Source organism: Microcebus murinus, chromosome 15 (assembly GCF_040939455.1).
Source record: "Microcebus murinus isolate Inina chromosome 15, M.murinus_Inina_mat1.0, whole genome shotgun sequence".
NCBI classification, from domain to species: Eukaryota; Metazoa; Chordata; class Mammalia; order Primates; family Cheirogaleidae; genus Microcebus; species Microcebus murinus.
In genome coordinates this window covers 78887760-78912872 of record NC_134118.1, presented here as the reverse complement: position 1 = coordinate 78912872, position 25113 = coordinate 78887760, and the positions used below count along the sequence as shown (strand labels likewise).

Sequence of the window (25113 nt, the reverse complement as noted above, 5' to 3'; positions counted from 1 at the left end):
CAAGGAAAAAAAAAAAAAAAAAAAAGCAGCAGCCTGTGGCACCCGGTATTCCCAGGCGGTCTCCCATCCAAGTACTAACCAGGCCCGACCCTGCTTAGCTTCCGAGACCAGACGAGATCGGGGGCGTTCAGGGTGGTGTGGCCCTAGACGGCGGCGGAGGGCGCCCCTGCCCGGCTCGAGAAGCCGAGCCTCTCTGGGCTTCCCCGCCGCCGCCTCCCGCCCCAGGCCCCGCGCCGGGCCGGGCCGGGCCGGGCCGGTTGAGTTCGCTGGCCGGGTCCCGCGGGCTCCCAGGGACGGGGGTGATGGGCGGGGCGGGGCGGGGCGGGGCGGGGTGGGGGGCTGTCTCTCTATACACACACACACACACTCACACTCACTCACACTCACACAAGATGCGCCTCCACGGCTGGACTCGCCAAGATGGAGCCCTCCCAGCCCCCCTTGTCTCCTCGCCCGGCCTCCTTCACCTACCCGCTGCCCACCCCCAGCGCGTCGCTGCCGCTGACTGCGCACGCGCGGGACGCTCGCCCTTTGACCCCAGCCAGGGGCCGCCCTCCCCCACAACCCCTTTCAGCTGCGCCCCCCCCTCGCCCTGTGGGTGGGCTGCCGCCTATTCCCCTGGGCCAGGGCTGGGGCACAGCCAGTGTATGGGGCGTCTCTCTCTGGGGATGTGTCCCATGGGTGGGGTGGGGTGGCGTGGTTTGGGGGGCGCTGAAGAAATCAGTCCCCTCCATCTCCTACCTCTGGAAAACGCCCAAGCCCGTGGAGAACTGCCGGCACCGCTTCGTGGGGGCCGGGACCCTCCTCCGTGTCCTCCTGTGGCCCAGTCCAAGGGGCCTGGGCCTGGCCGGGGCTGCTTTGGACCCCGACCACCCTGGCGTGTGGACTCGCTAAAAATCGGCCATTAGATATTGGATTCCAGCTTCCTGGAGGTCATTTCACTAATGAGTGCACCGGAAAGAGTTTCCTAATCCATCTGTGAGGGTGGCAACTGAAGGAGAATTTTAAAGCTGACAGAATAGGCGAGGGAAGGCATAGGAGATTTCCACACCCAGCAAGGAAGACTTTCCCGAAATGGAAGAAAGAAACGAGCAAACAGAGACACCGGTAGCCCGCCCGGAAAAGAGTCTGCCCCTGAGAGAAAGCACCCTGACCAGGTTCACCCGTGGGTGGGTGGCGAGCTAGCGGCATTCAGAAGAGCGAGGCCCGCAGTCTGTGCGGAAGACACCTGCGCTCGGGTGTGTGTGGCGGCGCGATTCACAAGCAGCTCTAGATGTTAAACCAAGGAGAAGCCAGGGAGTTCCCAACGCCCCAGGTGTCCTCAGCCCACGACTGGCTGCTGTGGGAATGCGAAGCCCGGCTCCTTGTCTCAGAGCGGGGTTCCCAGGAGGATCAGGCTGAAGCTGGGACTTGGCCTCAAAGTGTCCCCTCGCATGGCCACCCCCTTCCCCTTCCTGCTCCTCTACTCCTGGTGCCCCTCCATCCAGGGGCCAGACCTTAAAGAGTCACCGCAAGAGAATCCTGGTCCCAAAGGAGCCTTCTGGGGGACCGGTGCTGAGAGAGGTTGTGGGCATGGCCCGCTGGGGCTCTGCCCGACCCAGGGCTGAGAGATGCCACCTCCCAGCTCTGGGTCCCTGCAGGAAGTGTTGGCAAGCACAGGGCCGGTCCTCCAAAGGCCCAGGTGCAGGGAGCCCAGGCCAAGCAGCCTGTGGAAGAAGCCACTTGCCGTGCCACCCCGGGAACAGGACTGCAGGCCCCGGCCCTTCCCACCTCCTCCTCCTCCTCCTCCTCCTCCCCCCCGCCCCGCCCCCACAGGGCACAGGGCTCAGAGACACCTCAGACTCTTGCTACCCAAAGTGCAAAGGGCATCAGTTGCTCCTCCAACCCCCCCCCCCGCCCAGCAGACCACGTTGTCCAGCCAGCCCCCGGGCCTCCCTGGGGTGCCCAGCACAAAAGTGCAGACACCCACCGGACCCTCAGTCTCAGTTTTCGGAGGTTTTTGCCACTCTAAGGACCCGCAGGCCAGCTGGGCCTTCGGGCAGGACAGAGAGCCCCGGAATCCGACGTGGAGAGCTGCGTGTACGTCCCCATCAGGAGGCGGTCCCCACCTCCGCGGCTCTCCCCTTGCGGGGAGCGGCAGCCCAGCCGGCAGCCGCAGGGCCTCAGGGAAGACACCAGGCTGGGCCCCCGCGGCACAGCGGGGGCACGTCCCCCGCACTCACGCGACTTAGGGACGGCTGCTGGAGACTGCTGCGGCCACCCTGCTGCCGGGTTTCTGGAGGGCTTCCTGGAAGCAGCATCCACACCAAGCCCTTGGAAGGCCCAGGCGACGGAGGAGCCGGTCAGGCAGGGGCCGAGGATGGTGAGAGGCCGGGCGGGAAGGAGCGTGTCAGGCAGGGGCAGAGGAAGGTGACCGGCCGGGCGGGGAGGAGCCGGTCAGGCGGGGGCCCAGGACAGTGACGGGCCTGGCCGGGGAGGAGTGCGTCAGGCAGGGGCAGAGGAGACGGGCTGGGTAAGGGGTAGGGTGACAGTTAGGGCACAATTCACAATCCCAAAGACGTGGAAGCGACCCGAGTGCCCATCCATCCAGGAGTGCATCAATAAAATGTGGCGCGTGGACACCACGGAGTGCCATTCGGCTGTGAGGAGCAGCGGTGAGAGGGCGCCTCTCGTGTTCTCCTGGCCAGAGCTGGAACCCGTTCCAGTAAGCCAAGTATCCCAAGAATGGACACACGAGCACCACGTGAGCGCGCTCACCAGCAAATTGGTACGAACGGATGGACGCCTAAGTGGACAGAGAGGAATCACCTTCATCGGGTGGGTGTCGGGCGGGCGGGTGGGGGGAGGGGAGGGGCATACACATCCATTAGGCATGGGGTGGGTGCGCACCGACTGGGGGATGGGCGCACTTGAAGCTCTGACCCGAGGGGGGAGGCTTGGAGAGGGCAAGGCACCCGACCTTAACATTGGTACACCCACAATACGCTGGAACAACATGAGAGGTATATGAATAAGAACACAGGGGGGGCCGGGCGCGGTGGCTCACGCCTGTAATCCTAGCTCTCTGGGAGGCCGAGGCGGGCGGATTGCTCCAGGTCAGGAGTTCGAAACCAGCCTGAGCAAGAGCGAGACCCCGTCTCTACTAAAAATAGAAAGAAATTAATTGGCCAACTAATATATATAGAAAAACACAGCCGGGCGTGGTGGTGCATGCCTGTAGTCCCAACTACTCGGGAGGCTGAGGCAGCAGGATTGCTTGAGCCCGGAGATTGAGGTTGCTGTGAGCTAGGCTGACGCCATGGCACTCACTCTAGCCTGGGCAGCAAAACGAGACTCTGTCTCAAAAAAAAAAAAAAAAAAAAAGAACACAGGGGGGAGGGCGGCACGGGCAACACATGTCACCTGAATACTTGTACTCCCATCATCTGCTTGAAAAGAGAGAGAAAAGAAAATGCAATCCTAGAGGTAAGAGACACTTTTTAAAAATAATGAATCCAAAGAGAAAAGTAAAAGGAGGCCTGTGGAGCAGGTCTGGGTGTGACTCCGGATCCCCCAACATCAGGTGCCACCACCAAAGATTCCTGCGTGTAGCCCATAGAACCCCAAAAGCAACGGGACGAGTTCTGGTCACATACTCCCTCAAAATGACATCCTGGCCTTCTTCTGGAACTCCCTCCCCTCTCAGACTCTCAAGGTTTCCTCCAGCGTGTCGGTTCCCACAGAGCAGACCTTTGGTCTGAGACCTGACAGTCCAGATGCCACGCATGCTGCCGCGTGGCGGCGGTGTCGCGGCTTGGGACAAGAGGAGGCCCCACGGTGCGGGCTGGGGCGCCAGGCACCGCGCGGGCGCTGAGGGTGGGGGTGACCCCCACCCCGGGCCGCTGCCGCGCTCCCAGAAAGGGGACAGAACAAGAGGCAAGAAAAAAAAAAAAAAAAAAAAAGCAGCAGCCTGTGGCACCCGGTATTCCCAGGCGGTCTCCCATCCAAGTACTAACCAGGCCCGACCCTGCTTAGCTTCCGAGACCAGACGAGATCGGGGGCGTTCAGGGTGGTGTGGCCCTAGACGGCGGCGGAGGGCGCCCCTGCCCGGCTCGAGAAGCCGAGCCTCTCTGGGCTTCCCCGCCGCCGCCTCCCGCCCCAGGCCCCGCGCCGGGCCGGGCCGGGCCGGGCCGGTTGAGTTCGCTGGCCGGGTCCCGCGGGCTCCCAGGGACGGGGGTGATGGGCGGGGCGGGGCGGGGCGGGGCGGGGTGGGGGGCTGTCTCTCTATACACACACACACACACACTCACACTCACTCACACTCACACAAGATGCGCCTCCACGGCTGGACTCGCCAAGGTGGAGACCTTCCAGCCCCCTTCCTCTCCTCGCCTGGCCTCCTTCCCCTACCCGCCCCCCACCCCCAGCGCGTCGCTGCCGCTGACTGCGCACGCGCGGGACGCTCGCCCTTTGACCCCAGCCAGGGGCCGCCCTCCCCCACAACCCCTTTCAGCTGCGCCCCCCCCTCGCCCTGTGGGTGGGCTGCCGCCTATTCCCCCGGGCCAGGGCTGGGGCACAGCCAGTGTATGGGGCGTCTCTCTCTGGGGATGTGTCCCATGGGTGGGGTGGTGTGGGGCGCGGTGTCAACGCCATTACAAGTTGGCGCCTGTTTCCGGCTTTGCCTAGAGCAGCTAACAAGTTCAGCGCACGCATAATTGTCGGTTGCCCTGTGGCGCGAGAATGCAAACAAAGGGTCCTGATATGGGCTAATGCTTTGGTGGCTCGACAGTTGAGCGGCCTATCCCAGCTTAGGGGTTGTACTTCTGGGGTATATAGTGGCCTGCGCGCTGCCGGGCTGGGTCTTTCGCATCATGTAAGTTTAAAGGGAACCCCATTAAAGCACGGTCAGAAGAACTCCTGTTGCCGCGTCTTCCTTGCTGGCGAGGCGGGCGCGACAAGTGGTGCCGAAACCCGGGAACTTGAAACAACTTTGAGGCACCAGCGGAGACGACCTCGACAGAGGTGAGTTCAGAACTGACGTGTGGGACGGCCAAAACTCCCCTGCTTCCAAAAAATGGGTAATATTCTGCTGCGGCACTTTTTGTGGCCTATTATCATGAAATGCCTGTATGATGAGACTTCAGGCCCGCGCGTAGCAGCTAGCCAAAGTGCACTGAGTGACTTGCAAGAAGCAAGCTCAGAGAGAAGCAGTAAGGGAGGTACCGCGGTAAAAGGTGGAAAAAAGGAATATAGAGCTCAAAAAAGGAAAATGCAGGGAGGGATAGCGCAGCCCGACCTGCAAAGGGAGAGAAAGAAGAAAAGGGAGAGAAAGAAGAAAAGGGAGAGAAAGAAATGTAAAAGTACCAGGAATAAAAATAACAAAGGAAAGGACAGGACAGAAGACAGAGGAGATAGCCTTTTTCTGTCAGAATTTAAAAAATTAAATATTTCTGAGGATGATTCCTCTTCTTCCTCTTCTCTTACTTCCTCAAGTTCAGGGGAGGAGGCGGGGGAGGAGCTAGATTCAGAGGAGGAAGCTACTTTGGAAGAGGAAGCGGCAGGTTATGAGCGGTACCGCCCATCTCCGTCTGCCCTGCCTTATGAGGAAATAAGCGTTAGCCCCAGGCAGAGAGGTGCACTGCAGGGTGCTTCATTCATTCACCCTGAAGAGCAAAAAGAGCTGTTTCTTACCTTTCCTGTCTTTGAGAATGATAATCAAAGGGGCTGGGAGCCAGTAAACGCCAAGCAATTAAAAGAGCTGGCGGAGGCTGTCCGAAACTGGGGACATGGGGCCTCCTACACCTTATCTTTGGTAGAGAGACTGGGCAATTCAGCAATGACGCCCAGAGATTGGAGTCAGCTCGTCAAGGCAGTACTGACTACAGGTCAGTATTTAGATTGGAAGTCCATTAACCAGGAAGAGTGCATGGAGCAATCCCGGAGAAACGCCCAGCGTGGGCAACCAGCATGGAATTTTGACATGCTCACAGGGCAGGGGCAGTGGGTCAACAATCAGGTCGCCTACCCAGAGGAGGTATATGCCCAGATCAACTCCATAGCCATTAAGGCGTGGAAGAGCTTGCCCAATCGTGGGGAGGTCAGGGGTAACTTGACAAAAATTATCCAGGCCCCTGCTGAACCATTCTCAGACTTTGTAGCTAGGCTAGTAGAGGCAGCAGGAAGGGTATTTGGGGATCTAGACACAGCCATGCCGCTCATTGAGCAGCTTGCCTTTGAGCAGTGCACTACGGAATGCCGTAATGCAATTGCCCCTTGGAAGAATAAAGGCCTTAATGCCTGGCTAAAAGCATGCAGAGAGATAGGGGGTCCCCTGACCAATAGTGGCCTGGCGGCCGCTGTTTTAGCAGCTCAAGCAAAGCAGGAACGCAATTGCTACAATTGTGGCAAACCTGGGAACCTTAAAAGGCAATGTAGAGCACCTCCTAAGCAAGGGAGCTCCTCTAACAAACAGCCAGGCATCTGCCCTACCTGTGGCAAGGGGCGACATTGGGCTTCTGAATGTCGCTCGATGAAGGATAAGGATGGAAATCCCATAGTTCGGGATCAAAATGGAAAGCCTGTACCTAAGCAAAAAAACGGATGGTGGGGCCCCCGACCCCAGGGCCCGCAAATATATGGGGCCATGCAGGGGAATACCCAGGAGAGGTCGCTCCTAGCGCCTCCGGGGAGCCAAGGAGAGCCACTAAAGGTTCTGCAGGATTGGACCTCTGTGCCACCACCACAACAGTATTAACCCCCCTCATGGGGTGCCAGCCGGTCCCATCTGATTTTAAGGGACCGTTACCTAATAATACGGTAGGACTCATCCTCGGCAGGTCTTCATCAACTCTGCAGGGATTAATAATTCACCCAGGAGTTATTGATTCAGATTTTGAAGGGCAAGTAAAAATTCTTTGCTCTTCCACTAGAGGCATAGTTTCCATATATCCAGGAGACCGGATAGCACAGTTGCTAATTTTACCTAGCCTCCATTCTTTATTCCCTAGTAAACAAAAAATCAGAGGAGAAAAAGGTTTTGGCTCCTCTGGAGGAAACTGTGCATATTTGTCATTGAATTTAGATGAACGTCCTACTATGGACTTAACCATACAAGGAAAGACATTTACAGGCCTCCTAGATACAGGAGCTGACACTAGTATAATTTCTGAACGCTGGTGGCCAAAAACGTGGCCATTGGCCCCCTCAGCTCAGACTCTGCAGGGATTGGGATATGCATCCTCTCCAGTGATCAGCGCCCAGACGCTGAAATGGAAGGATAATGAGGGTAGAGAGGGTAGTTTTCAACCTTATGTTCTGCCTTTGCCTGTGAATCTTTGGGGTAGAGATTTGCTACGGCAATTGGACTTCAAATTGACCAATGACTATTCTGTTCAAAGTCAAAAGCTGATGAAGGGCATGGGCTGTGTCCCAGGTAAAGGGCTTGGGAGGAACTTGCAGGGAAGAACTGAACCTATAGAGCCTGTGCCACGACCTTCTAAGCAAGGGCTGGGTTTTTCTTGGAGGCTGCTCGCCGCTGGGGATCCTCTGCCCATACCCTGGAATACAGAGGAGCCAGTGTGGGTACCTCAGTGGCCCTTACCCTCTGAAAAGTTACTCGCGGCCCATAAGCTAGTGCAAGAGCAGCTTACTCTTGGGCATCTTGAACCCTCTCATTCTCCTTGGAATACTCCTATTTTTGTGATTAAGAAAAGGTCTGGTAAATGGAGACTGTTGCATGACTTTAGAGCAATTAATGCCCAGATGCAGCTTATGGGGCCTGTTCAAAGAGGACTGCCCCTTCTCTCAGCTTTGCCTAAACATTGGAGTCTAATTATCTTGGACATTAAAGACTGTTTTTTCTCTATTCCCTTGCATCCACAAGATAAAAGCAGATTTGCATTCACGCTTCCTTCCATAAACCATGAGCAGCCTGATGCAAGATATCAATGGCAGGTTTTGCCTCAGGGCATGGCTAACAGTCCCACTATGTGCCAACTTTATGTGGCCTCAGCTATCCAGCCGGTTAGGCAGAAGTTTTCAAAGGTAAAAATTATACACTATATAGATGATATTCTCTTGTGTCATTATGATGATGGCGTGCCAAGAGTACTGTCTTTTCTGTATTTACAGAAATTAGGAATACTATTCAAAATAGGAAAAACCCATTTTCCATTCAGCATATCAGAGCTCATTCCTTGTTACCTAGACCTATGGCTGCAGGAAATGCTATGGCAGATCGCACCACTCGCGCCCTCTGGGTGTCTGATGGCCACGCCGCCGCCATAGACTTTCATAAACTTTATCATGTGCCAGCTGAAACCTTACGACTTAAGTTCAACATCACACGTGCAGATGCTCGTGAAATTGTACTGCAATGTCCAAATTGTGCTCCTTATCGCACTATTGTTCATACAGGCGTAAATCCTAGGGGTTTGCGTCCTCTACATATGTGGCAAATGGATGTAACTCATGTCCCATCCTTTGGAAAGCTTCAGTATGTTCACGTGTCTGTTGACACGTGCTCAGGCGTCCTTCATGCCACGCCTCTGGCTGGAGAAAAGGCAAGTTACGTTATCATTCACTGCCTAGAAGCTTGGGCAGCCTGGGGCAAGCCCCGGGTTATTAAGACAAATAATGGCCCGGCTTATACCTCAAAATCTTTTCAGCAGTTTTGCACTCGCTTGGGTGTGGAGCACCGTACCGGTCTTCCCTACAACCCTCAAGCGCAAGGCATCGTGGAACGTGCTCACGGCACGCTCAAAATGTACTTACAAAAACAAAAAGGGGGAGATGCCCTACAGCTAGGGCTATCACCCAAAGGACGCCTTTCCTTTGCTCTCTTTACTTTAAATTTTTTAAATTTAGATGTCAAGGGACGTTCGGCAGCAGACAGGCATGTCACGCCTGCTCCGCCACAGAAAGAATTAGTGAAGTGGAAAGATGTGTTGTCTAATCTATGGAAAGGCCCGGATCCAGTGTTAATGAGATCCAGGGGAGCTATTTGTATTTTTCCACAGGACCAGGACAATCCCATCTGGGTGCCCACGCGGCTGACCAGAACGGTGCAGCAGCCTCTGGAGCAGCATGAAGACGTGCTGGCTACTCCTCCTGACGACAGCATGGATGATCGCGAGGACGGCAGCGGAGCCACGCTGGAGGATCCTGTCAGTGCCTCCTCTGCCGATGCCTGTGACACATAACTCACCAATTTTCCCTCGCTTCTTTTCTACTAATGTTTCCTTGGACACTGCGTACATGCCGTTGGACACACAGAGTAGTAAACTGAAGGGAAATAGATCCTTCTCCTTGAAGGGGACTTTGTGTTTTGTGTGGGGTTAACGGAAGCTGCACAGACTTGGCCCCCCTGTCCATTGGTGGCTGGGGGTATGGCAAGGAATGCTAGTTTCGCATGGAATCCTAGCGACTCTTTTAAAGGTTCTGTGAGGGTGATTGCGGGAGGGCAAAACGCGACCTTTGCCCCTATACCTGTCTGGGTTTGGCCCCCGTTTATCTGGGTAGTATCCACGGAAAAACCCTCTGGTACACATGTGAATTGTTCCTCTAATACGTGCAATTATACATTGTGTTAAAATGCCGTGCCTCACCCCTCTGCCATTGTTACTTGCTTGCCTAGATACATTCCTGTTCCTGTTGAAGCTCCTAGCTCTGACTTTGTTTCGGTCTTGCAGCCACGGACCATGTGGTATTGGCACAGACATTTGCTGCGCTTGAACTGAGACAGTCTGCACAGGTGTGGTTGACCATGCTAAAAGGTTAGCCTAGTTTTGGGTTGCACCCGCTCCTACCCCCAGGTATTTTAGTAGACATGGCCTTTGCACTCTGAGGGGTCTCTCCCATTGCACCAAATAAGGCATGTCTCCTATCCCACAGCCAGCCTTTGCACACCTCCGAGTTGTGCTCATTGCACGAGGATAGGTGGTTGCTGGTGAAAGTGAGGCTCTGCAACCTTGATCGCACGGTCGAAGGATGGTGCTGAACGGTTGCTCAGCTCTCAAAAATTAATAAAACAGGGGGAGATGTGGGGCGCGGTGTCAACGCCATTACAAGTTGGCGCCTGTTTCCGGCTTTGCCTAGAGCAGCTAACAAGTTCAGCGCACGCATAATTGTCGGTTGCCCTGTGGCGCGAGAATGCAAACAAAGGGTCCTGATATGGGCTAATGCTTTGGTGGCTCGACAGTTGAGCGGCCTATCCCAGCTTAGGGGTTGTACTTCTGGGGTATATAGTGGCCTGCGCGCTGCCGGGCTGGGTCTTTCGCATCATGTAAGTTTAAAGGGAACCCCATTAAAGCACGGTCAGAAGAACTCCTGTTGCCGCGTCTTCCTTGCTGGCGAGGCGGGCGCGACAGGGTGGGGTGGCGTGGTTTGGGGGGCGCTGAAGAAATCAGTCCCCTCCATCTCCTACCTCTGGAAAACGCCCAAGCCCGTGGAGAACTGCCGGCACCGCTTCGTGGGGGCCGGGACCCTCCTCCGTGTCCTCCTGTGGCCCAGTCCAAGGGGCCAGGGCCTGGCCGGGGCTGCTTTGGACCCCGACCACCCTGGCGTGTGGACTCGCTAAAAATCGGCCATTAGATATTGGATTCCAGCTTCCTGGAGGTCATTTCACTAATGAGTGCACCGGAAAGAGTTTCCTAATCCATCTGTGAGGGTGGCAACTGAAGGAGAATTTTAAAGCTGACAGAATAGGCGAGGGAAGGCATAGGAGATTTCCACACCCAGCAAGGAAGACTTTCCCGAAATGGAAGAAAGAAACGAGCAAACAGAGACACCGGTAGCCCGCCCGGAAAAGAGTCTGCCCCTGAGAGAAAGCACCCTGACCAGGTTCACCCGTGGGTGGGTGGCGAGCTAGCGGCATTCAGAAGAGCGAGGCCCGCAGTCTGTGCGGAAGACACCTGCGCTCGGGTGTGTGTGGCGGCGCGATTCACAAGCAGCTCTAGATGTTAAACCAAGGAGAAGCCAGGGAGTTCCCAACGCCCCAGGTGTCCTCAGCCCACGACTGGCTGCTGTGGGAATGCGAAGCCCGGCTCCTTGTCTCAGAGCGGGGTTCCCAGGAGGATCAGGCTGAAGCTGGGACTTGGCCTCAAAGTGTCCCCTCGCATGGCCACCCCCTTCCCCTTCCTGCTCCTCTACTCCTGGTGCCCCTCCATCCAGGGGCCAGACCTTAAAGAGTCACCGCAAGAGAATCCTGGTCCCAAAGGAGCCTTCTGGGGGACCGGTGCTGAGAGAGGTTGTGGGCATGGCCCGCTGGGGCTCTGCCCGACCCAGGGCTGAGAGATGCCACCTCCCAGCTCTGGGTCCCTGCAGGAAGTGTTGGCAAGCACAGGGCCGGTCCTCCAAAGGCCCAGGTGCAGGGAGCCCAGGCCAAGCAGCCTGTGGAAGAAGCCACATGCCGTGCCACCCCGGGAACAGGACTGCAGGCCCCGGCCCTTCCCACCTCCTCCTCCTCCTCCTCCTCCTCCCCCCCCCCGCCCCGCCCCCACAGGGCACAGGGCTCAGAGACACCTCAGACTCTTGCTACCCAAAGTGCAAAGGGCATCAGTTGCTCCTCCAACCCCCCCCCCCGCCCAGCAGACCACGTTGTCCAGCCAGCCCCCGGGCCTCCCTGGGGTGCCCAGCACAAAAGTGCAGACACCCACCGGACCCTCAGTCTCAGTTTTCGGAGGTTTTTGCCACTCTAAGGACCCGCAGGCCAGCTGGGCCTTCGGGCAGGACAGAGAGCCCCGGAATCCGACGTGGAGAGCTGCGTGTACGTCCCCATCAGGAGGCGGTCCCCACCTCCGCGGCTCTCCCCTTGCGGGGAGCGGCAGCCCAGCCGGCAGCCGCAGGGCCTCAGGGAAGACACCAGGCTGGGCCCCCGCGGCACAGCGGGGGCACGTCCCCCGCACTCACGCGACTTAGGGACGGCTGCTGGAGACTGCTGCGGCCACCCTGCTGCCGGGTTTCTGGAGGGCTTCCTGGAAGCAGCATCCACACCAAGCCCTTGGAAGGCCCAGGCGACGGAGGAGCCGGTCAGGCAGGGGCCGAGGATGGTGAGAGGCCGGGCGGGAAGGAGCGTGTCAGGCAGGGGCAGAGGACGGTGACCGGCCGGGCGGGGAGGAGCCGGTCAGGCGGGGGCCCAGGACAGTGACGGGCCTGGCCGGGGAGGAGTGCGTCAGGCAGGGGCAGAGGAGACGGGCTGGGTAAGGGTTAGGGTTACAGTTAGGGCACAATTCACAATCCCAAAGACGTGGAAGCGACCCGAGTGCCCATCCATCCAGGAGTGCATCAATAAAATGTGGCGCGTGGACACCACGGAGTGCCATTCGGCTGTGAGGAGCAGCGGTGAGAGGGCGCCTCTCGTGTTCTCCTGGCCAGAGCTGGAACCCGTTCCAGTAAGCCAAGTATCCCAAGAATGGACACACGAGCACCACGTGAGCGCGCTCACCAGCAAATTGGTACGAACGGATGGACGCCTAAGTGGACAGAGAGGAATCACCTTCATCGGGTGGGTGTCGGGCGGGCGGGTGGGGGGAGGGGAGGGGCATACACATCCATTAGGCATGGGGTGGGTGCGCACCGACTGGGGGATGGGCGCACTTGAAGCTCTGACCCGAGGGGGGAGGCTTGGAGAGGGCAAGGCACCCGACCTTAACATTGGTACCCCCACAATACGCTGGAACAACATGAGAGGTATATGAATAAGAACACAGGGGGGGCCGGGCGCGGTGGCTCACGCCTGTAATCCTAGCTCTCTGGGAGGCCGAGGCGGGCGGATTGCTCCAGGTCAGGAGTTCGAAACCAGCCTGAGCAAGAGCGAGACCCCGTCTCTACTAAAAATAGAAAGAAATTAATTGGCCAACTAATATATAGAGAAAAACACAGCCGGGCGTGGTGGTGCATGCCTGTAGTCCCAACTACTCGGGAGGCTGAGGCAGCAGGATTGCTTGAGCCCGGAGATTGAGGTTGCTGTGAGCTAGGCTGACGCCATGGCACTCACTCTAGCCTGGGCAGCAAAACGAGACTCTGTCTCAAAAAAAAAAAAAAAAAGAACACAGGGGGGAGGGCGGCACGGGCAACACATGTCACCTGAATACTTGTACTCCCATCATCTGCTTGAAAAGAGAGAGAAAAGAAAATGCAATCCTAGAGGTAAGAGACACTTTTTAAAAATAATGAATCCGAAGAGAAAAGTAAAAGGAGGCCTGTGGAGCAGGTCTGGGTGTGACTCCGGATCCCCCAACATCAGGTGCCACCACCAAAGATTCCTGCGTGTAGCCCATAGAACCCCAAAAGCAACGGGATGAGTTCTGGTCACATACTCCCTCAAAATGACATCCTGGCCTTCTTCTGGAACTCCCTCCCCTCTCAGACTCTCAAGGTTTCCTCCAGCGTGTCGGTTCCCACAGAGCAGACCTTTGGTCTGAGACCTGACAGTCCAGAAGCCACGCATGCTGCCGCGTGGCGGCGGTGTCGCGGCTTGGGACAAGAGGAGGCCCCACGGTGCGGGCTGGGGCGCCAGGCACCGCGCGGGCGCTGAGGGTGGGGGTGACCCCCACCCCGGGCCGCCGCCGCGCTCCCAGAAAGGGGACAGAACAAGAGGCAAGAAAAAAAAAAAAAAAAAAAGCAGCAGCCTGTGGCACCCGGTATTCCCAGGCGGTCTCCCATCCAAGTACTAACCAGGCCCGACCCTGCTTAGCTTCCGAGACCAGACGAGATCGGGGGCGTTCAGGGTGGTGTGGCCCTAGACGGCGGCGGAGGGCGCCCCTGCCCCGCTCGAGAAGCCGAGCCTCTCTGGGCTTCCCCGCCGCCGCCTCCCGCCCCAGGCCCCGCGCCGGGCGGGGCCGGGCCGGCCGGGTCCCGCGGGCTCCCAGGGACGGGGGTGATGGGCGGGGCGGGGCGGGGCGGGGCGGGGTGGGGGGCTGTCTCTCTATACACACACACACACACTCACACTCACTCACACTCACACAAGATGCGCCTCCACGGCTGGACTCGCCAAGGTGGAGCCCTCCCAGCCCCCCTCGTCTCCTCGCCCGGCCTCCTTCACCTACCCGCTGCCCACCCCCAGCGCGTCGCTGCCGCTGACTGCGCACGCGCGGGACGCTCGCCCTTTGACCCCAGCCAGGGGCCGCCCTCCCCCACAACCCCTTTCAGCTGCGCCCCCCCCCTCGCCCTGTGGGTGGGCTGCCGCCTATTCCCCCGGGCCAGGGCTGGGGCACAGCCAGTGTATGGGGCGTCTCTCTCTGGGGATGTGTCCCATGGGTGGGGTGGGGTGGCGTGGTTTGGGGGGCGCTGAAGAAATCAGTCCCCTCCATCTCCTACCTCTGGAAAACGCCCAAGCCCGTGGAGAACTGCCGGCACCGCTTCGTGGGGGCCGGGACCCTCCTCCGTGTCCTCCTGTGGCCCAGTCCAACGGGCCTGGGCCTGGCCGGGGCTGCATTGGACCCCGACCACCCTGGCGTGTGGACTCGCTAAAAATCGGCCATTAGATATTGGATTCCAGCTTCCTGGAGGTCATTTCACTAATGAGTGCACCGGAAAGAGTTTCCTAATCCATCTGTCAGGGTGGCAACTGAAGGAGAATTTTAAAGCTGACAGAATAGGCGAGGGAAGGCATAGGAGATTTCCACACCCAGCAAGGAAGACTTTCCCGAAATGGAAGAAAGAAACGAGCAAACAGAGACACCGGTAGCCCGCCCGGAAAAGAGTCTGCCCCTGAGAGAAAGCACCCTGACCAGGTTCACCCGTGGGTGGGTGGCGAGCTAGCGGCATTCAGAAGAGCGAGGCCCGCAGTCTGTGCGGAAGACACCTGCGCTCGGGTGTGTGTGGCGGCGCGATTCACAAGCAGCTCTAGATGTTAAACCAAGGAGAAGCCAGGGAGTTCCCAACGCCCCAGGTGTCCTCAGCCCACGACTGGCTGCTGTGGGAATGCGAAGCCCGGCTCCTTGTCTCAGAGCGGGGTTCCCAGGAGGATCAGGCTGAAGCTGGGACTTGGCCTCAAAGTGTCCCCTCGCATGGCCACCCCCTTCCCCTTCCTGCTCCTCTACTCCTGGTGCCCCTCCATCCAGGGGCCAGACCTTAAAGAGTCACCGCAAGAGAATCCTGGTCCCAAAGGAGCCTTCTGGGGGACCGGTGCTGAGAGAGGTTGTGGGCATGGCCCGCTGGGGCTCTGCCCGACCCAGGGCTGAGAGATGCCACCTCCCAGCTCTGGGTCCCTGCAGGAAGTGTTGGCAAGCACAGGGCCGGTCCTCCAAAGGCCCAGGTGCAGGGAGCCCAGGCCAAGCAGCCTGTGGAAGAAGCCACTTGCCGTGCCACCCCGGGAACAGGACTGCAGGCCCCGGCCCTTCCCACCTCCTCCTCCTCCTCCTCCTCCTCCCCCCCGCCCCGCCCCCACAGGGCACAGGGCTCAGAGACACCTCAGACTCTTGCTACCCAAAGTGCAAAGGGCATCAGTTGCTCCTCCAACCCCCCCCCCCCCCCGCCCAGCAGACCACGTTGTCCAGCCAGCCCCCGGGCCTCCCTGGGGTGCCCAGCACAAAAGTGCAGACACCCACCGGACCCTCAGTCTCAGTTTTCGGAGGTTTTTGCCACTCTAAGGACCCGCAGGCCAGCTGGGCCTTCGGGCAGGACAGAGAGCCCCGGAATCCGACGTGGAGAGCTGCGTGTACGTCCCCATCAGGAGGCGGTCCCCACCTCCGCGGCTCTCCCCTTGCGGGGAGCGGCAGCCCAGCCGGCAGCCGCAGGGCCTCAGGGAAGACACCAGGCTGGGCCCCCGCGGCACAGCGGGGGCACGTCCCCCGCACTCACGCGACTTAGGGACGGCTGCTGGAGACTGCTGCGGCCACCCTGCTGCCGGGTTTCTGGAGGGCTTCCTGGAAGCAGCATCCACACCAAGCCCTTGGAAGGCCCAGGCGACGGAGGAGCCGGTCAGGCAGGGGCCGAGGATGGTGAGAGGCCGGGCGGGAAGGAGCGTGTCAGGCAGGGGCAGAGGACGGTGACCGGCCGGGCGGGGAGGAGCCGGTCAGGCGGGGGCCCAGGACAGTGACGGGCCTGGCCGGGGAGGAGTGCGTCAGGCAGGGGCAGAGGAGACGGGCTGGGTAAGGGTTAGGGTTACAGTTAGGGCACAATTCACAATCCCAAAGACGTGGAAGCGACCCGAGTGCCCATCCATCCAGGAGTGCATCAATAAAATGTGGCGCGTGGACACCACGGAGTGCCATTCGGCTGTGAGGAGCAGCGGTGAGAGGGCGCCTCTCGTGTTCTCCTGGCCAGAGCTGGAACCCGTTCCAGTAAGCCAAGTATCCCAAGAATGGACACACGAGCACCACGTGAGCGCGCTCACCAGCAAATTGGTACGAACGGATGGACGCCTAAGTGGACAGAGAGGAATCACCTTCATCGGGTGGGTGTCGGGCGGGCGGGTGGGGGGAGGGGAGGGGCATACACATCCATTAGGCATGGGGTGGGTGCGCACCGACTGGGGGATGGGCGCACTTGAAGCTCTGACCCGAGGGGGGAGGCTTGGAGAGGGCAAGGCACCCGACCTTAACATTGGTACCCCCACAATACGCTGGAACAACATGAGAGGTATATGAATAAGAACACAGGGGGGGCCGGGCGCGGTGGCTCACGCCTGTAATCCTAGCTCTCTGGGAGGCCGAGGCGGGCGGATTGCTCCAGGTCAGGAGTTCGAAACCAGCCTGAGCAAGAGCGAGACCCCGTCTCTACTAAAAATAGAAAGAAATTAATTGGCCAACTAATATATAGAGAAAAACACAGCCGGGCGTGGTGGTGCATGCCTGTAGTCCCAACTACTCGGGAGGCTGAGGCAGCAGGATTGCTTGAGCCCGGAGATTGAGGTTGCTGTGAGCTAGGCTGACGCCATGGCACTCACTCTAGCCTGGGCAGCAAAACGAGACTCTGTCTCAAAAAAAAAAAAAAAAAAGAACACAGGGGGGAGGGCGGCACGGGCAACACATGTCACCTGAATACTTGTACTCCCATCATCTGCTTGAAAAGAGAGAGAAAAGAAAATGCAATCCTAGAGGTAAGAGACACTTTTTAAAAATAATGAATCCGAAGAGAAAAGTAAAAGGAGGCCTGTGGAGCAGGTCTGGGTGTGACTCCGGATCCCCCAACATCAGGTGCCACCACCAAAGATTCCTGCGTGTAGCCCATAGAACCCCAAAAGCAACGGGATGAGTTCTGGTCACATACTCCCTCAAAATGACATCCTGGCCTTCTTCTGGAACTCCCTCCCCTCTCAGACTCTCAAGGTTTCCTCCAGCGTGTCGGTTCCCACAGAGCAGACCTTTGGTCTGAGACCTGACAGTCCAGAAGCCACGCATGCTGCCGCGTGGCGGCGGTGTCGCGGCTTGGGACAAGAGGAGGCCCCACGGTGCGGGCTGGGGCGCCAGGCACCGCGCGGGCGCTGAGGGTGGGGGTGACCCCCACCCCGGGCCGCCGCCGCGCTCCCAGAAAGGGGACAGAACAAGAGGCAAGAAAAAAAAAAAAAAAAAAAGCAGCAGCCTGTGGCACCCGGTATTCCCAGGCGGTCTCCCATCCAAGTACTAACCAGGCCCGACCCTGCTTAGCTTCCGAGACCAGACGAGATCGGGGGCGTTCAGGGTGGTGTGGCCCTAGACGGCGGCGGAGGGCGCCCCTGCCCCGCTCGAGAAGCCGAGCCTCTCTGGGCTTCCCCGCCGCCGCCTCCCGCCCCAGGCCCCGCGCCGGGCGGGGCCGGGCCGGCCGGGTCCCGCGGGCTCCCAGGGACGGGGGTGATGGGCGGGGCGGGGCGGGGCGGGGTGGGGGGCTGTCTCTCTATACACACACACACACACTCACACTCACTCACACTCACACAAGATGCGCCTCCACGGCTGGACTCGCCAAGGTGGAGCCCTCCCAGCCCCCCTCGTCTCCTCGCCCGGCCTCCTTCACCTACCCGCTGCCCACCCCCAGCGCGTCGCTGCCGCTGACTGCGCACGCGCGGGACGCTCGCCCTTTGACCCCAGCCAGGGGCCGCCCTCCCCCACAACCCCTTTCAGCTGCGCCCCCCCCCTCGCCCTGTGGGTGGGCTGCCGCCTATTCCCCCGGGCCAGGGCTGGGGCACAGCCAGTGTATGGGGCGTCTCTCTCTGGGGATGTGTCCCATGGGTGGGGTGGGGTGGCGTGGTTTGGGGGGCGCTGAAGAAATCAGTCCCCTCCATCTCCTACCTCTGGAAAACGCCCAAGCCCGTGGAGAACTGCCGGCACCGCTTCGTGGGGGCCGGGACCCTCCTCCGTGTCCTCCTGTGGCCCAGTCCAACGGGCCTGGGCCTGGCCGGGGCTGCATTGGACCCCGACCACCCTGGCGTGTGGACTCGCTAAAAATCGGCCATTAGATATTGGATTCCAGCTTCCTGGAGGTCATTTCACTAATGAGTGCACCGGAAAGAGTTTCCTAATCCATCTGTCAGGGTGGCAACTGAAGGAGAATTTTAAAGCTGACAGAATAGGCGAGGGAAGGCATAGGAGATTTCCACACCCAGCAAGGAAGACTTTCCCGAAATGGAAGAAAGAAACGAGCAAACAGAGACACCGGTAGCCCGCCCGGAAAAGAGTCTGCCCCTGAGAGAAAGCACCCTGACCAGGTTCACCCGTGGGTGGGTGGCGAGCTAGCGGCATTCAGAAGAGCGAGGCCCGCAGTCTGTGCGGAAGACACCTGCGCTCGGGTGTGTGTGGCGGCGCGATTCACAAGCAGCTCTAGATGTTAAACCAAGGAGAAGCCAGGGAGTTCCCAACGCCCCAGGTGTCCTCAGCCCACGACTGGCTGCTGTGGGAATGCGAAGCCCGGCTCCTTGTCTCAGAGCGGGGTTCCCAGGAGGATCAGGCTGAAGCTGGGACTTGGCCTCAAAGTGTCCCCTCGCATGGCCACCCCCTTCCCCTTCCTGCTCCTCTACTCCTGGTGCCCCTCCATCCAGGGGCCAGACCTTAAAGAGTCACCGCAAGAGAATCCTGGTCCCAAAGGAGCCTTCTGGGGGACCGGTGCTGAGAGAGGTTGTGGGCATGGCCCGCTGGGGCTCTGCCCGACCCAGGGCTGAGAGATGCCACCTCCCAGCTCTGGGTCCCTGCAGGAAGTGTTGGCAAGCACAGGGCCGGTCCTCCAAAGGCCCAGGTGCAGGGAGCCCAGGCCAAGCAGCCTGTGGAAGAAGCCACTTGCCGTGCCACCCCGGGAACAGGACTGCAGGCCCCGGCCCTTCCCACCTCCTCCTCCTCCTCCTCCTCCTCCCCCCCGCCCCGCCCCCACAGGGCACAGGGCTCAGAGACACCTCAGACTCTTGCTACCCAAAGTGCAAAGGGCATCAGTTGCTCCTCCAACCCCCCCCCCCCCCCCGCCCAGCAGACCACGTTGTCCAGCCAGCCCCCGGGCCTCCCTGGGGTGCCCAGCACAAAAGTGCAGACACCCACCGGACCCTCAGTCTCAGTTTTCGGAGGTTTTTGCCACTCTAAGGACCCGCAGGCCAGCTGGGCCTTCGGGCAGGACAGAGAGCCCCGGAATCCGACGTGGAGAGCTGCGTGTACGTCCCCATCAGGAGGCGGTCCCCACCTCCGCGGCTCTCCCCTTGCGGGGAGCGGCAGCCCAGCCGGCAGCCGCAGGGCCTCAGGGAAGACACCAGGCTGGGCCCCCGCGGCACAGCGGGGGCACGTCCCCCGCACTCACGCGACTTAGGGACGGCTGCTGGAGACTGCTGCGGCCACCCTGCTGCCGGGTTTCTGGAGGGCTTCCTGGAAGCAGCATCCACACCAAGCCCTTGGAAGGCCCAGGCGACGGAGGAGCCGGTCAGGCAGGGGCCGAGGATGGTGAGAGGCCGGGCGGGAAGGAGCGTGTCAGGCAGGGGCAGAGGACGGTGACCGGCCGGGCGGGGAGGAGCCGGTCAGGCGGGGGCCCAGGACAGTGACGGGCCTGGCCGGGGAGGAGTGCGTCAGGCAGGGGCAGAGGAGACGGGCTGGGTAAGGGTTAGGGTTACAGTTAGGGCACAATTCACAATCCCAAAGACGTGGAAGCGACCCGAGTGCCCATCCATCCAGGAGTGCATCAATAAAATGTGGCGCGTGGACACCACGGAGTGCCATTCGGCTGTGAGGAGCAGCGGTGAGAGGGCGCCTCTCGTGTTCTCCTGGCCAGAGCTGGAACCCGTTCCAGTAAGCCAAGTATCCCAAGAATGGACACACGAGCACCACGTGAGCGCGCTCACCAGCAAATTGGTACGAACGGATGGACGCCTAAGTGGACAGAGAGGAATCACCTTCATCGGGTGGGTGTCGGGCGGGCGGGTGGGGGGAGGGGAGGGGCATACACATCCATTAGGCATGGGGTGGGTGCGCACCGACTGGGGGATGGGCGCACTTGAAGCTCTGACCCGAGGGGGGAGGCTTGGAGAGGGCAAGGCACCCGACCTTAACATTGGTACCCCCACAATACGCTGGAACAACATGAGAGGTATATGAATAAGAACACAGGGGGGGCCGGGCGCGGTGGCTCACGCCTGTAATCCTAGCTCTCTGGGAGGCCGAGGCGGGCGGATTGCTCCAGGTCAGGAGTTCGAAACCAGCCTGAGCAAGAGCGAGACCCCGTCTCTACTAAAAATAGAAAGAAATTAATTGGCCAACTAATATATAGAGAAAAACACAGCCGGGCGTGGTGGTGCATGCCTGTAGTCCCAACTACTCGGGAGGCTGAGGCAGCAGGATTGCTTGAGCCCGGAGATTGAGGTTGCTGTGAGCTAGGCTGACGCCATGGCACTCACTCTAGCCTGGGCAGCAAAACGAGACTCTGTCTCAAAAAAAAAAAAAAAAAAGAACACAGGGGGGAGGGCGGCACGGGCAACACATGTCACCTGAATACTTGTACTCCCATCATCTGCTTGAAAAGAGAGAGAAAAGAAAATGCAATCCTAGAGGTAAGAGACACTTTTTAAAAATAATGAATCCGAAGAGAAAAGTAAAAGGAGGCCTGTGGAGCAGGTCTGGGTGTGACTCCGGATCCCCCAACATCAGGTGCCACCACCAAAGATTCCTGCGTGTAGCCCATAGAACCCCAAAAGCAACGGGATGAGTTCTGGTCACATACTCCCTCAAAATGACATCCTGGCCTTCTTCTGGAACTCCCTCCCCTCTCAGACTCTCAAGGTTTCCTCCAGCGTGTCGGTTCCCACAGAGCAGACCTTTGGTCTGAGACCTGACAGTCCAGAAGCCACGCATGCTGCCGCGTGGCGGCGGTGTCGCGGCTTGGGACAAGAGGAGGCCCCACGGTGCGGGCTGGGGCGCCAGGCACCGCGCGGGCGCTGAGGGTGGGGGTGACCCCCACCCCGGGCCGCCGCCGCGCTCCCAGAAAGGGGACAGAACAAGAGGCAAGAAAAAAAAAAAAAAAAAAAGCAGCAGCCTGTGGCACCCGGTATTCCCAGGCGGTCTCCCATCCAAGTACTAACCAGGCCCGACCCTGCTTAGCTTCCGAGACCAGACGAGATCGGGGGCGTTCAGGGTGGTGTGGCCCTAGACGGCGGCGGAGGGCGCCCCTGCCCCGCTCGAGAAGCCGAGCCTCTCTGGGCTTCCCCGCCGCCGCCTCCCGCCCCAGGCCCCGCGCCGGGCGGGGCCGGGCCGGCCGGGTCCCGCGGGCTCCCAGGGACGGGGGTGATGGGCGGGGCGGGGCGGGGCGGGGTGGGGGGCTGTCTCTCTATACACACACACACACACTCACACTCACTCACACTCACACAAGATGCGCCTCCACGGCTGGACTCGCCAAGGTGGAGCCCTCCCAGCCCCCCTCGTCTCCTCGCCCGGCCTCCTTCACCTACCCGCTGCCCACCCCCAGCGCGTCGCTGCCGCTGACTGCGCACGCGCGGGACGCTCGCCCTTTGACCCCAGCCAGGGGCCGCCCTCCCCCACAACCCCTTTCAGCTGCGCCCCCCCCCTCGCCCTGTGGGTGGGCTGCCGCCTATTCCCCCGGGCCAGGGCTGGGGCACAGCCAGTGTATGGGGCGTCTCTCTCTGGGGATGTGTCCCATGGGTGGGGTGGGGTGGCGTGGTTTGGGGGGCGCTGAAGAAATCAGTCCCCTCCATCTCCTACCTCTGGAAAACGCCCAAGCCCGTGGAGAACTGCCGGCACCGCTTCGTGGGGGCCGGGACCCTCCTCCGTGTCCTCCTGTGGCCCAGTCCAACGGGCCTGGGCCTGGCCGGGGCTGCATTGGACCCCGACCACCCTGGCGTGTGGACTCGCTAAAAATCGGCCATTAGATATTGGATTCCAGCTTCCTGGAGGTCATTTCACTAATGAGTGCACCGGAAAGAGTTTCCTAATCCATCTGTCAGGGTGGCAACTGAAGGAGAATTTTAAAGCTGACAGAATAGGCGAGGGAAGGCATAGGAGATTTCCACACCCAGCAAGGAAGACTTTCCCGAAATGGAAGAAAGAAACGAGCAAACAGAGACACCGGTAGCCCGCCCGGAAAAGAGTCTGCCCCTGAGAGAAAGCACCCTGACCAGGTTCACCCGTGGGTGGGTGGCGAGCTAGCGGCATTCAGAAGAGCGAGGCCCGCAGTCTGTGCGGAAGACACCTGCACTCGGGTGTGTGTGGCGGCGCGATTCACAAGCAGCTCTAGATGTTAAACCAAGGAGAAGCCAGGGAGTTCCCAACGCCCCAGGTGTCCTCAGCCCATGACTGGCTGCTGTGGGAATGCGAAGCCCGGCTCCTTGTCTCAGAGCGGGGTTCCCAGGAGGATCAGGCTGAAGCTGGGACTTGGCCTCAAAGTGTCCCCTCGCATGGCCACCCCCTTCCCCTTCCTGCTCCTCTACTCCTGGTGCCCCTCCATCCAGGGGCCAGACCTTAAAGAGTCACCGCAAGAGAATCCTGGTCCCAAAGGAGCCTTCTGGGGGACCGGTGCTGAGAGAGGTTGTGGGCATGGCCCGCTGGGGCTCTGCCCGACCCAGGGCTGAGAGATGCCACCTCCCAGCTCTGGGTCCCTGCAGGAAGTGTTGGCAAGCACAGGGCCGGTCCTCCAAAGGCCCAGGTGCAGGGAGCCCAGGCCAAGCAGCCTGTGGAAGAAGCCACTTGCCGTGCCACCCCGGGAACAGGACTGCAGGCCCCGGCCCTTCCCACCTCCTCCTCCTCCTCCTCCTCCTCCCCCCCGCCCCGCCCCCACAGGGCACAGGGCTCAGAGACACCTCAGACTCTTGCTACCCAAAGTGCAAAGGGCATCAGTTGCTCCTCCAAACTCCCCCCCGCCCAGCAGACCACGTTGTCCAGCCAGCCCCCGGGCCTCCCTGGGGTGCCCAGCACAAAAGTGCAGACACCCACCGGACCCTCAGTCTCAGTTTTCGGAGGTTTTTGCCACTCTAAAGACCCGCAGGCCAGCTGGGCCTTCGGGCAGGACAGAGAGCCCCGGAATCCGACGTGGAGAGCTGCGTGTACGTCCCCATCAGGAGGCGGTCCCCACCTCCGCGGCTCTCCCCTTGCGGGGAGCGGCAGCCCAGCCGGCAGCCGCAGGGCCTCAGGGAAGACACCAGGCTGGGCCCCCGCGGCACAGCGGGGGCACGTCCCCCGCACTCACGCGACTTAGGGACGGCTGCTGGAGACTGCTGCGGCCACCCTGCTGCCGGGTTTCTGGAGGGCTTCCTGGAAGCAGCATCCACACCAAGCCCTTGGAAGGCCCAGGCGACGGAGGAGCCGGTCAGGCAGGGGCCGAGGACGGTGAGAGGCCGGGCGGGAAGGAGCGTGTCAGGCAGGGGCAGAGGACGGTGACCGGCCGGGCGGGGAGGAGCCGGTCAGGCGGGGGCCCAGGACAGTGACGGGCCTGGCCGGGGAGGAGTGCGTCAGGCAGGGGCAGAGGAGACGGGCTGGGTAAGGGTTAGGGTTACAGTTAGGGCACAATTCACAATCCCAAAGACGTGGAAGCGACCCGAGTGCCCATCCATCCAGGAGTGCATCAATAAAATGTGGCGCGTGGACACCACGGAGTGCCATTCGGCTGTGAGGAGCAGCGGTGAGAGGGCGCCTCTCGTGTTCTCCTGGCCAGAGCTGGAACCCGTTCCAGGAAGCCAAGTATCCCAAGAATGGACACACGAGCACCACGTGAGCGCGCTCACCAGCAAATTGGTACGAACGGATGGACGCCTAAGTGGACAGAGAGGAATCACCTTCATCGGGTGGGTGTCGGGCGGGCGGGTGGGGGGAGGGGAGGGGCATACACATCCATTAGGCATGGGGTGGGTGCGCACCGACTGGGGGATGGGCGCACTTGAAGCTCTGACCCGAGGGGGGAGGCTTGGAGAGGGCAAGGCACCCGACCTTAACATTGGTACCCCCACAATACGCTGGAACAACATGAGAGGTATATGAATAAGAACACAGGGGGGGCCGGGCGCGGTGGCTCACGCCTGTAATCCTAGCTCTCTGGGAGGCCGAGGCGGGCGGATTGCTCCAGGTCAGGAGTTCGAAACCAGCCTGAGCAAGAGCGAGACCCCGTCTCTACTAAAAATAGAAAGAAATTAATTGGCCAACTAATATATAGAGAAAAACACAGCCGGGCGTGGTGGTGCATGCCTGTAGTCCCAACTACTCGGGAGGCTGAGGCAGCAGGATTGCTTGAGCCCGGAGATTGAGGTTGCTGTGAGCTAGGCTGACGCCATGGCACTCACTCTAGCCTGGGCAGCAAAACGAGACTCTGTCTCAAAAAAAAAAAAAAAAAAGAACACAGGGGGGAGGGCGGCACGGGCAACACATGTCACCTGAATACTTGTACTCCCATCATCTGCTTGAAAAGAGAGAGAAAAGAAAATGCAATCCTAGAGGTAAGAGACACTTTTTAAAAATAATGAATCCGAAGAGAAAAGTAAAAGGAGGCCTGTGGAGCAGGTCTGGGTGTGACTCCGGATCCCCCAACATCAGGTGCCACCACCAAAGATTCCTGCGTGTAGCCCATAGAACCCCAAAAGCAACGGGATGAGTTCTGGTCACATACTCCCTCAAAATGACATCCTGGCCTTCTTCTGGAACTCCCTCCCCTCTCAGACTCTCAAGGTTTCCTCCAGCGTGTCGGTTCCCACAGAGCAGACCTTTGGTCTGAGACCTGACAGTCCAGAAGCCACGCATGCTGCCG

The 25113-nt window shown here is 59.9% G+C and overlaps 5 non-coding genes across 5 annotated transcripts; all 5 read right to left on the bottom strand.

The window, feature by feature from the left end:
- Positions 1-30: 30 nt before the first annotated feature.
- LOC142876605 (5S ribosomal RNA) lies at positions 31-149 on the bottom strand. The gene has a single exon (XR_012923505.1). It is a non-coding gene; the product is annotated as a 5S ribosomal RNA (ribosomal RNA).
- Positions 150-3946: 3797 nt separating this feature from the next.
- LOC142876604 (5S ribosomal RNA) lies at positions 3947-4065 on the bottom strand. Its single transcript, XR_012923504.1, has one exon. It is a non-coding gene; the product is annotated as a 5S ribosomal RNA (ribosomal RNA).
- A 9539-nt stretch (positions 4066-13604) lies between these two features.
- Positions 13605-13723, bottom strand: LOC142876602 (5S ribosomal RNA). The gene has a single exon (XR_012923502.1). It is a non-coding gene; the product is annotated as a 5S ribosomal RNA (ribosomal RNA).
- Positions 13724-17502: 3779 nt separating this feature from the next.
- Positions 17503-17621, bottom strand: LOC142876601 (5S ribosomal RNA). Its single transcript, XR_012923501.1, has one exon. It is a non-coding gene; the product is annotated as a 5S ribosomal RNA (ribosomal RNA).
- Positions 17622-21396: 3775 nt separating this feature from the next.
- Positions 21397-21515, bottom strand: LOC142876600 (5S ribosomal RNA). Its single transcript, XR_012923500.1, has one exon. It is a non-coding gene; the product is annotated as a 5S ribosomal RNA (ribosomal RNA).
- Positions 21516-25113: the final 3598 nt, after the last annotated feature.